The 10,756-nt window shown below is 39.0% G+C and overlaps 1 pseudogene across 1 annotated transcript; it reads left to right on the forward strand.

The window, feature by feature from the left end:
* Nucleotides 1-410: 410 nt before the first annotated feature.
* Nucleotides 411-3,130, forward strand: LOC145481527 (uncharacterized; annotated as a pseudogene). Its single transcript, XR_014048653.1, has 2 exons — nt 411-747; nt 1,019-3,130. The product of XR_014048653.1 is annotated as an uncharacterized LOC145481527 (transcript).
* Nucleotides 3,131-10,756: the final 7,626 nt, after the last annotated feature.

A 10,756-nucleotide genomic window follows, 5' to 3' on the forward strand; every position in this document is an offset into this window, starting at 1 on the left:
ATCTGTCAACCCGACTTAAGGCGGGGGTAAACATGAAATTTGGTCAGAAAATGCGATTTTTTTTTTCGAGCCATCTAAACCTTTATCATTGAGGATCGTTTTGCAGCTGTTTCAAGCTCTAGTTTGTAACCGTTTTGCCTCTGTGAGCTTTTTATTGACGTGCAGTAAAAATAAGCAAAGCCGTTGCCATGGAAACGCATCTGTGTGTTTAGTGGTTTTGGGCTCTTTTTATGCTTTTGTGTTGCCCCTGCGTTCCAAAACACACAAGGCTTGGTTGAGAGGAACTCTGTGCCTGTCTACATGAAATAGAACTCAGATTTTGCATTATGGGATAGGATTTGGCCCGCGCAAAATTTTGTCGATCGAATTCAATCTTAGGAAACTCGTTGTTGCAGCTAATATCGTTTAAAATGGCTGGATACAAGGAAAAAAATGTATATAGAAAGAAAAGGAAAAGAAAGCCATTCTCGGGAGTACCGAAACAGGCCAAAAGGCAGAAGAAAACCACCGAAATCGTCGATCCAACTCCGAGCACTTCTCGTGATAATTGCTCTGACACTGACATTGAATTCGAAATGGAAGAGCCCATCAGTGCTTCCAGAAAGAAAATGAAGCTGCAATCGTCGCTCAACGATTCCTCTGAGCCCATTGAGAGTGAAAATGATATGTTTCAGAGACAAGGATACCGGCTAATAGACCTGGAGAGACTTTCCTCGACACTCTCTGAAGCACATGTCTGCGAGGAAGGTAAGACATTTTTATTTTTGACTATTTTTCTTACACTCGTGTAGTTTCATGTAAGCTACTACATATGTTATTTGGAAGTGTTTACATTTAGTTCGAAGTACAGTAACTTATGTTGGCATAGGAGGTAAAGCATGGGTTTTTCTACATAATTAGTTTGAACAATCTCCAGTTCAATATTGCAAGAATTAGGGCTGTGTTTATACACTTGTTTTAATTGCAGTCTACCTTAGATAAGAAAGCCCTAACATTCCTTTCTGTATTTATAATTTAGGTACTTTAACTCTTCAAGAGAATGAATCTGGAAGAAGAGGCCTAAAGAGTGAGCTGTCTGCTCAGTGTAGCTCTTGCCTAGAGGAGTCACCTTTAGAGACATCCTTTTTCATAACCAATAGAGGAAAATCTGTGGATGTCAACAGGCGCATAGTTTACCACTCCATAGAAACCGGTGGTGGATATGAAGGACTAGCGTCATTCTGTAGCATAATGAACATGCCGTGCCTTTCCAAGCCAGCATATTACCAGCATGTGGAGACAATTCTGGATGCTCTGGAGTTTGAAGCCCTGGAGGACATGAGAGCAGCTGGACAAAGGCTTCGCGAGCACATTTTGAAGGAGAGTAGAGAAGAAAATACTGATACAGTTGTGGATGCAGCAGTAAGTTTCGATGGTACATGGGCAAAAAGGGGCTTTACCTCTCTCACTGGAGTTGTCTTTGTGCTGTCAGTAGACACTGGAGAAGTTCTTGACTACCATGTCCTATCCAAATCCTGCCAGAAGTGTTCACTTAAGAAGGGACACTGTAATTCAGATGATGAATTTGAAGAGTGGCAGATGGAGCACATTGCCTCAGGTGATTGTGACATAAACTTTCATGGCAGTTCCCCAGCCATGGAGACAGAGGGAGCTTAAGTCTTATGGAACCGATCACTAGAGAGACACAAAATCTGATATAAATGGATGGTCAGCGACGGTGACAGTAAAGCCTTCAGTGCAGTGGAAGATACATATGGTGACCACTGCAAAGTTGTCAAATTAGACTGTGTTGGTCACATCCAGAAGCGCATGGGGAAGCATCTTCTCAACTTAAAGGCATGGACAAAAGGAAAGCTGGCTGATGGTAAGCCTATTGGAGGTCGTGGTCGTCTATTGGAGGAAAAAATCAAGCAAATTCAAAGATATTATGGTCTAGCTATTAGACAGAACACTGACCACAGCCAATCCTTCTGACAGAGATGTTAATATGGCAGTATATTCTATGAAAAAGAATGTAATTGCCATATTAAACCACTCTGTTAAAGCTCAAGACTTAGCAAAGCAGCATAGATTTTGTCCTCCAGGCGAGAGCTCTTGGTGCAAATGGCAACAAGATCAAGCCTCTGGAACTGCTACTTATAAAAAGGATGAGTGCCTGCCAGAAATTTTTCTTGAGTTGCTGCGCCCAACATTTATGACACTAAGCGAGACAAAGCTTCTTGAAAGATGTGTTCGTGGTACAACACAGAACCGAAATGAATGCATCAATTCACTGGTTTGGGTTCGGTGTCCCAAACACAAGCACCATGGGGTGAAGGTCATCCGCTGTGCAGCCGCGTCTGCTGTTCTGCATTTTCATGGTGGAGCTGCCAGCAGGGAGAAAGTTATGGAGAGGCTTTCAATACCAGCTGGAAAATTTACCAGCAGAGCTTTGCTTGCAAGAGACAGGAAGCGACTGCAGAAGTCAGACCTTCAGGCCAGCAGAAAACAGAAGAAACGTCGTCAATCAGAACAGCTGAGGCGAACTCGAAGAGAGGAGGCTCTGCGAGAGGCAGAGGGTGTCACCTATGAAGCTGGTGCCTTCTAGGCTTTCCCTGTTGAACTTACAATTGTATTTGGTCATATCATGAACTTTAAGCCCCTTGATTCTGTGTAACTGACAAAAGAAACTCTTCTGGAACTTTATGTGTGAATTTCCGAAAACATGTATTTTATACCTTTGAGAAAGGATATCTCAGGATGTATTAGTTCAATTTGTCTGAAATTTTCAGGGCTCTATATTCTCACTGAGTTGAGTAGGATGAGCAGACAGTTTCTAAATAAGTCAAATTTTAGGCAAGTTATTGAGAAATCTCATCCTTAAAAAATTTTGCTGAACTTTGAACTGGCGCTGTGCCCATAATTTTAGTGGATTTGAAAATTCCTCTGCTTATCCAAGAGAGTGAACCCTGTACTTTGTGTTGACACTAGAACCACTTCATTCCATAAAATATATGAGGAGTTACCTTTTCTCAACTAACACTAGGTTTTTCACAGCATGTGGCTAACATATTGATCTGGTATCAAATTACAAATTTGTCTAGGGCAAAATCATTGGTATTTTCAGAAAGTGTGATTCCTAAGCTTTCTTCTGATATATAGTTTTATATGGTTCTGAAATGTAGTTGTGGTATTACACTTGTTTGAAAAAAGTGCCTATTTTCATGTTTACCCCCGCCTTAACCCACGGATAAAAATCTGAATGCTTTTTCTCAAATCTAACTTATCGGTTGTCAACTGTATTGTGATTTAAGCCGAATAATCGAATGAACCAGGAGTAAACATTGCGGATTGTCATCAGAAGGTTGCACACAAATCTAGTAAATTGAAAATTAACAAACTATAAGATTGTTGAAAAATTTTTGATTCTTTGCCATTTAAGATTAAGAGAGAGTCTCCGCGTCTCTGTTTTAATCCCCATTCCATTGTTATTGAAGGAAAAGGGTTAAGAACAGGGTTGACTGGTAGGCACAAGTATCATCATTTTACTGCTTTGCGATGGGTAAAAATCCATCTTCTTATGATCTGTAAATTTTACACGCGTGTAATTACACGTACCTAACACACACTGTCCACGAATACTACACGCAGACTATACGCATTTTACGCGCTGTAGGCACTGCAATCCCTTTGACCGGTTTGTACATCTGTAAGTGACAAATTTGAATTTTCCAACCCCTAACAATAGTTGTTTCTACGCTTTGTGTATCCATGACTAAAAACTATGGATATGTGCAGGCTAATATCTTGATACAACATTTTGCAAGGAGCAGATTGTCAATGCTTGCAGTGTGCAGAGAGATTATTTTGAGATGGCCATCAACAAAAGGGACAAAGCACGCGAATGCTGTGACCTGGTGATTTTGGCCGTGCACGTTTTTATCCCTCCAGGCAGGAGTGTCGAGGTTCGTACCCTGAAGATTCAAAGAAACTGACAGGAGTTTCATCCTAATCAGGCCAAAGGCGGAAATGTCCTCTTGATGAAGGATTCAGAAGAGGTCAAGGTTTACTTCCACAACTCTAAAACTGCAAAGTTCCTTGGCCATCAGGAGCTGCCTTCAAAGTGTTACACCATGTAAATATGTCACACCTTCGCACCAGCACCTATTGCACAGCATGCACATGCACATAATTAGCATACAGCACAACCACTGCACATTTGTATAAATTAAGCAGTTATTTAAATTAAAACATTCAGTTTACCATATCCGAAACCGAGTAAATAACAGAAGATAAGACAAAGTAGCAGAATGACTTAATTAACACTTTTGAATATTTTGATTGGTCTCCTATTTTCCTATTGATCATGGAGGTAAACTAGCTGTAGTTGGATTCTTTTGTGGGATTATCCAATAGTTGTTGCATAATCCTAATGGTCACTTGCCATATTGAGGAATTTGTTCTTGGAGCCAGGCCTTGAATTTGCCAAGAGCTGTGATTATGATACTATATTATGATACGTCCCGAGATGTTGTACTGAAAAGAAACAAATCCACGTCACACCATTTCTTCTGACCACAGGCAGATCATGAACTGTGCAAAATACCTCTCGACTTTGTGAAAACTCACCGTCCACAATTGGTTGGCAAGGAAAGCAGTGACATCTTGCTTCTGGTAAGGACATTATCTTCAAGCTGTAATGCAGTAACTTACTGTCATTCCATTTGGGGTGATTAGCAGGACAAACTGACCCCAGATTCTAGCATCAAGTCAAACCCTGAAACTTACACACAATGATCACTGCATTTCAAACCTATGTTGGTCAACTTTTGAGAGTATTTGGTAACAATGTCGATTTTTGAGAATTTTTTAAACTTTTTTTTTGGTCGAGCATCAAAATGAGGGCCATGCATACTTTTTGGTTTTCTGGTATTATTTTACGTTCTTTTAATTCTTTGTTTGCCAAATTTGGCCTCCAAATAGTTCAAAACGTGGCTCAGGATCTAAAGTGATTTTAGAGTATTAACCTTTTGCTTTGGCCTCCTTATGATATTGCAAAGTTCACCATTTAAGGGCCTTTCAAACCCTTTGGCATTTTTTCTTCTCTGTTGTTTGAAACGGTCACAATCAATAATGTTTCCATTGGACAAAATAATTTTTATACGTAACAAAGGTATATAGGTATGGTATACCTCACGTCTTGACCGACTACAAATTGAGACAATTCTTTAAATTATTACACCGTATTTTATTGACCAAAAAGGAGCTTAAGAGGTTCAAAATTTCTGAAAGCAAAGATTGTTTTTTTCTGCAAATCCCCTGATTCCTTGGAACATGCATTTCTGGAATGTCCTACCAGCCTAAACTTCTTTCAAAAAGTTCTTGCATGGTTCAATAATGAGCATAGAGTTAGACTTTACACCCTCTAAAATACAGCTACTATTTGAGGACTATGATCCACCCCCAAATACAAGCCCAAACCTTACCAGGAAGTTTGGAATTTTAGTTGTGCAAACTCAAAAATATTATTCTTGCAAAATGTTGGAAAAAACTTTTAATTTTCTTGAATTGAAGTCAGCCCTATCTTTGCCATGGAAAGCTGAAAAATGCATTAATTTAATTCAATTTACGATATATAATCAGTCTCAGTGGCAAAATCAGTCATTAATGTTCTCCTACTATTGTTATAATATGAATGTAAAGAAGATTTAATCATTAGGTATAAAATCGTAAGTGGTGTAAGTTAGTACAGTGTATTAGTATCATAACTTAAAAAGGTAAATGTATTGTTTTGTTGAGTAAGTTCTGTATCTGTATTGTATTGTTAAATAGTGTAAGTAGCGTTAGTAGTTGTATTATTGTTGTAAGTTGTGTCGATCACTATTAAAGTATTTAAAAAATATATATAACAAAGAAACAGTTCATGTACTAATATAATAACTCTGCGAAAAGTCCTAAAAGAAATTTACAACATTGTAGTGTCTCATTTGTTTACACACACAGTCTTTGTGGTTCAGTGTGAGATTTGAACGAAAGTTGTCTTCACGCACAGATCACGCAAGAAGAAAACAACACTTTTGAACACCAATGACTTTGGCCTTCAGAAGAAAAAACCAGTGGAACCCAGGCTAACTACACCGTAGTTCAATTTTTCTACATGAGCGTCATTATTTGGAAATCTTTTGTGATTGTCACGTTATCTGCTACCAGACTGTGAAGTTCAAGTGATCAAAGGGCTTTTTTCCCGTAGGCGTCACGAACACGCTCAAGGTTAAGCTCAGGTTCATACAAAAGTATGTAGTAAGCCAGTGCATTCGATTTTGTTTTCACAGTATCAGCAAACACAAATCCAGATCTGGTCTCAGGCTGTTTGAAAAGTAAAGATGATATTATATCTCTTCCCACTGCAGTGACTTATCTCATGGATAACATTGGAAGCAAGCGCTGAGCATTTCGACCACCAACATGGCACCTAATAACAAACAGACAGTTTGACCTGCAGCAACTTCTTGGGCCTTCTTGCGGTAAGATTCATAAGTTCTTGCAGCTTCTTGCAGTTAAATTTTCAACTTCTTGAAGATAAACTGCAAAAAAAAAACTTTTCTACTTCTTGTGACTGCTTGTGTGTTCTTGCGGCGCAAGAACTTCTTGCACAACGTCTTGCACATGTATCATAGTAGGGTTGTACTGTAGAAGTGCTTTAGATCAGCCACAAATCACTTGTTTAACGTTATCCAAGCGATGTGATGCGGGACACATTGTTGTCCCATTTTCCTTCCTTAGTTTGTCAAAATTGTACATGCGTTGTTGTTGTTCCTGTCAAAGACATTTGAGAAACATCAATTGACCCTTCAGCTATAAACCAATACTGCTGGACCAATAGGTTTCAGCCTCATATTTGGTAGCCAATGATTTCATGGTACCTAGCTGGAGCTTTGGAGAACTTTTAACATCACTGCTTTGGATTTTTCCTATCGTAATTGCTGTTCACATTTGGGGGTCACTTTTGGCCAATGAACCAAACATTTTTTTCTCTGATAAGGCCTCCGTTGCTGACATTATTGCGATGCTTTTGAGGGACTTCGAGTGTAAATCCTAGGACAACATCTTATTTCAAGCACATCGTATTCCAGTATAACTCAATTCTAGGGCTAATTGAATTTCACAACTCCAGGTAACAAGTTTCAAGGAAATTTCACCAGAGCGCAACCAGTTTCCAACTCTGGTAGCCGAGAACCTAATGCCAAAGAGTCGAGTGCTAACTTGAGAGAGATGTTATGCTCAGCCCTTCTGGGTTGTTCATGGCGGCTATACCAATGCGGATAGGTTGTTTTTCGCCAGCTCTATCAGTAGTTTTCTGGTTCTGTGGATCCTCCCTTGTCTTTGGCCCCAAATTGCATCCCTCTGTTTATTTCATATCTTTCTTTTCATTGCGAAGATATGGTCCATCTTTCAGCTATTTTGTATGTACACAAAGTAAAGGGTTTCTGGGATCCTTTCAAATCTTTCTGGATTCAAAAGCTGTTGACAGCTTTAGGCCGCAAACAGTCTTTAGACATCTGTCTTGCTGTGACAGGGCCAATTTTGCGTGAGCTGCTTTGCTCTCTCAGTGTCACTAACTCTTCAGCGTATCAACATTCCATCTTTTCAGCACTGTTTCTGGTGCATTTTACAGTCTCTTGGGGGTGAACTGGCCACCAAGGACCCACAATTTACACCTTCAGCACTTTGGTACAGTAATTTAACCTTTTTGACCTGTGATGGTCAACTCTGTGCTCAGTTACTATTTCAGAATATAAACATAATTCTACTCTCAGGCCTTTCAGCATTTTTCCTTGTGAGAGATGTTTCATGACAGCCCTTCTCCACTACTGCAGACTTGGAGGAACTCATCCTGGGCCACTTTTTTGTCATGCAGATCAAAGCCCGATTCCTGTTCATTAATTCAATGTTGATCTTGATCTCATTAGGCAAAAAAGCCGTAGTTTCCATATCAGTGGCACCTGCGATGCTGCAGATAGAGGTTATTCTGACATGTAAATCCAGGCTCTTAGGCACCTGAAATCAGACACATTTAAAGTTTATTTGAGGTCCAAAGTTCTTTACGCTGACTATTATACTAGTCAATTTGGTGTACGTATTGCGCCTTCAAGAAGGTCAGACAACAGGGCTGCTTCTTGGCGGCTCAGCATTTTTGTTTATAGAACTGTATCGTTTTTCTGTGCCGTTTATGTGGTTCATTCAATGGGCTGCTACTTGGTGGATAATGCTAATTGCTTTCTGGTTTGTTAGATGTTTATGTCGAGTGTAAGCAATTTCATTCAGACATCAGCTGCTGTGTTGCTGTTACCACAATCTACTTGTAATGCACATTGTACTTCTCTGTTTTTCCAAGAGGCTCATTGTTACAGCTGAGATGAAGCAGAATGACTAAGATATGAGTTAATTGAAACAAAAGTTCAATTATGGAGAATGGGAAAGCAACAAACAAAATGCAAAGCAGGTGGAACATGAAATGAATTACGCATGGATGCTTAAGGTGAATTGTTTTTCCAGCTATATGAGTAGTAGACCTCCCAGCAGATTGCAAATTTACTCTCCCATCTTTTAACGTCGCAGTGCAGAACTGTTGGAGACATGATTATGCAAACAAAAAAAATGAACAAACATGAACAATAATTATGTCCATCAAAGAATAAATGCATTTTCCTCAATAAATGGCTTGTGGGTAGGGGTTAAAACCCATAATCTTAAGATATACATGTAGATGTTGCATAGTTACAACACGTTCTGCCATATTCTTTTGTTTCCTTTCCAATTCCAAAACCCTATGCAATTAAAACAGCATTTCTTTTTGAAAGCCAGAAAACTAGAGGATGTCAAAATAATGAACATTAAGAAAGAGCTCACCTTATTAGAGGTAACTGCACCCAAAGGACAGAATTTTACCCAAGAAAATTATGCTGTTCTTTTAGGAAAAGAGCTTTTTGATAAAGGGGAAGTGAAGAGAATAAATGAAGGGAAGGTAATCACTAAGACTAACGTTGTCTTGAGTACCTCCGGGTGTGCCAAACCCATGTCCGATTGTCTGGGACAGGTAGAAATTTAGTTTGGACATGTAAATCTTAAACATGACTTGTCTGTGGGACACGCACATTTCTGATGTCTAAACAACTACAGAAACAGAGGAAAATTGACTTCAAGTTGCAGTAGAATTGAAATATATCTAACAATAATAACAGCAAACCTTTAACTTGACAAAATAAGTGTAAAGATTCCTATAAATTTTGCTATGCTACAGCCATTTATTTGTTTCAGTGACCTCATCTAGCCTTAGTAACCAGGCCTGTTAAGACTAATCCCCAGGCTCTAAATCCGAGTCTATAATGGCGGAATCTCAAAAGCATCAGTCCACGCTGTTTGCTTTCCTTCCAAACCAGTCAACCAAAGAATCAAGCAAAAAATCAACTGAGTCTTCAAGTAGTCATAGCAAGAAGAAAGGCAAGGTCCTTTCAAAGCAGGATTACGAAAAGAAGAGAAAAAGCAACTTTCAAGAGCAGTGGAAGTCAGAATTTCCATGGCTTGGCATTGCAGCAGACGAATCTGGAGGGAAAATGCACTGCTTCTACTGCAGAGAAAATGAAGCTTTAGCTGATAAAAGCAGCCCCCTCTTTTACTCGTAATAAAGTTGAAAATTTTCGGGTTTTTTACCTTTAATAACATTTGTACCTTGTAAATAGTTCACAATTAACGTTGCTATAAACTAAAATACACCAAAAGTCACATGTTGAATTTATTTTATTTCTAAATACAGTTTGAACAAGTCTTTTTGGACAAGCACTTTTGGGTCTCAGACAACCAAATTCTCTATGATGGTTGTCCGATGGACAAGTGTATTTCAAAATTTTTCTCTTACTCTGGTACCTGGGTAAACTTGCTTGTGATGGAAGCTCATATATAGTATCCAACACTTTCTTTGTTGAAACACAATGGTGTAAGAAGAATAAAGATACCGCAAGTAGGAGTTCCAACGGTAGAACTACCTTGTAGCTACTGGCCACACTAAGGTTTATAATATTTTGTCAATTTCTATTAAACTAGTCTTGCACAACTTAGCATCTGTCTTGATCCAGTTCATCCAACTAAATTAAGATTTTAAGAATTTTCATTGAGTTTTTTATTACAATAATTATTTATCAATAAGACGTACCAAAGTGGTTAATTGTGTACATGGTTTTATTAAATTATGATACTCGACGTACTTCTTTTACATATTTTGGTACGTTTGTTTCAGTTTAACAAAATAATGCAAATCAACATAATATTCATTTGGTCATAAGGATAATTCTATCTCATCATCACTGCCCCAGGTTCCCATGAGATTGCCAAGCCCATGTACATAATCAGTGCGTTTAGCACGCATTATCAGTTCAGCCACGTTATTTTTTACAGCCAGACTATTGTCTTTATTTCAAATTATTTTGGGTTTCTACTATATACGTCGGCACCAACATCACGTTTAAGATGAGCCACTAGACCAAAGACGCTGACGATCCCTCAGAGACCATTTCAGGCCCTTCGAGCAAAGGACAAGAGAATGATCCAAATGTGAACATGGCAGGAATTCGTCCCAGAATTCTCCAAGGCCTTCAAACTTCCCTCACACAACTCAGAGCTTCAAGGCAATGACATATCAGGCGATAACAATGTTACTGGTGGAAATGCTCTCAATATAGAGTCCGCCGGAGACAAGGTACTTGGTACAAACAGCACCAAT

This window comes from Orbicella franksi, chromosome 3 (assembly GCF_964199315.1).
Source record: "Orbicella franksi chromosome 3, jaOrbFran1.1, whole genome shotgun sequence".
In the NCBI taxonomy this organism is placed as follows: Eukaryota; Metazoa; Cnidaria; class Anthozoa; order Scleractinia; family Merulinidae; genus Orbicella; species Orbicella franksi.